Raw genomic sequence first — 2,070 nt, forward strand, 5'->3', positions numbered from 1 at the left:
TTGTGCGTTTACATGGTGTTCCTCGATCCATCACTTCATATCGTGATACTAAGTTCATCAGTCATTTATGGAAGAGCCTGTGGGGGAAACTGGGAACAGTTGAATTTCAGTAGCGCCTACCACCCCCAGACGGATGGCCATACCGAGGTGGTGAACCGAAGTTTGGGAAACCTCTTGAGGTGTTTGGTAGGAACGAAGCCGAAGCAGTGGGATTTGGCATTGCCTCAGGCAGAATTTGCCTACAACAGATCAAAAAATAGAACCACAGGTTTAAGCCCATTTGAGATTGTCTATGGTCAGAACCCATCCGGGGTGCTGGACTTAGCCCCTATTCCACGTATAGGTCGTTTCAGTCCTAAAGCAGATAAGATGGCAAAGTATCTTTGGGGTATCCATGAGCAGGTAAAACAAACCATTCATGAGAGCAATACCAAGTACAAGACTCGGGTCGACAATCATCGTGTCAGGTACTTTTTGATGTTGGTGATTTTGTTTGGGCTGTATTAACTCGTGATCGTTTTCCTGTTGGTGAGTATAATAAGCTTAAGGATCGGAAGATTGGACCTTGTGAGGTCATGTAGAAGATCAATGATAATGCTTACAGGTTCCGCCTTCCCAGCCACTTGAAGACTTCTGATGTCTTTAATGTGAAGCACCTGAGTCATTGTTTTGTGGATTCTGATGACACTAATCTGAACTCGAGGACGAGTTTTTTCCAACCCGGGGTGACTGATGCAGGGGGATCCGAGACAGATGATGCTGAGCTGTCAGATTGCAACTTGATGGCGCTGAGATACCATGAATTGGCAGATCAACGCAAATGCGGGAATTGATTGTGACATGTTCCTCATTGGGGTCGTTTTGAGTATGTTTCAGTCTTTTGGCCATAACTTTGGCTACAGGTGTCAGAATCGCACATAACCCCAATCTGGAAAGCTCTTTTCGACGCGCACGCTCTCCATATGAGCTAAGCTCCATGTGGCCTTTTTTCAACCTCAAATTCTTCCGTTTTCCCCTCTGAATTACTAGAATTAGATATTTTTTACTATTTATGGTAATATTTCGATTGTCAATTAGGAAGTCAATTTAAATCCGATTTAGGCCGGATTTTTTGGAGATTGCTTATTTTATTTCAAATTTCAATTTAGAGTGATTTTTGGGATTTTGCTATTTTTGGAAAAATTCGAATAAAGACGATTTTTGGCTATAACAGTCCGGCTTGTAGACTGATTTTGACATTGTTTTGATTTGATAATATTTTATTAAACCCTAGAGACTTTTTTTCTCTGGATTTTTTGGGTGAATTTTCTCTTGTGAATCATCTGTTGGAGCGCTTGCAGGATAATCACTATTCTGTCTGGCATCAATTGAGAACCATGTTTCTTCTTTAAAATTGTCTCCCCAGTATCGAACATTTATAGCCAATGTCTTGCTATGTCAGAACCAAGTTTTTATCACCAAGCAACTAAGTCGTTTTCCTGGCAAGCTGCTATACGTGAAGAGCTAAACGCTATGGAAACCCTAGACACTTGGTCAGTAGTGTTGTTACCTGATGGGAAACTCCCGATTGAGTGCAAGTGGGTATATCGGGTCAATTACAAGGTTGATGGCTCCATTGAGAATTATAAGCAGTTAGTCGCTAAAGGCTTCACTCAGGTTGAGGGTGTCGATTACATGGATACTTTCTCACCTGTTGCTAAAATGACCTTTTTCAGATTTTTGCTCACCTTAGTTGCTACACATGGATGGCATCTCTTCCAGTTGGATGTAAATAACGCATTTTAAATTATACCATGGACGAGGAAGTTTACATGAGACTACCTCCTAGTTATAGGTCCGATTTAAAAGGCTCAAATATGGTATGTAAATTGAAAAAATCCGTTTACGACCTTAAGCAAGCTTCAATGGTTTACTTCCTTCTCGAATGTGGTCTTACAATTTGGTTTCAAACAGTCACCTTTTGAGCATTCCTTGTTTACAGCTGGGCAAGGAGATGATTTTGTTGCTTTATTAGTCTATGTTGATGATATTGTTCTCGTAGGCAAGAATGAAAAATTACTGGATGTTGTC

This window comes from Hibiscus syriacus, unplaced genomic scaffold (assembly GCF_006381635.1).
Source record: "Hibiscus syriacus cultivar Baekdansim isolate YM2019G1 unplaced genomic scaffold, ASM638163v2 tig00112069_pilon, whole genome shotgun sequence".
Classification (NCBI taxonomy): domain Eukaryota; kingdom Viridiplantae; phylum Streptophyta; class Magnoliopsida; order Malvales; family Malvaceae; genus Hibiscus; species Hibiscus syriacus.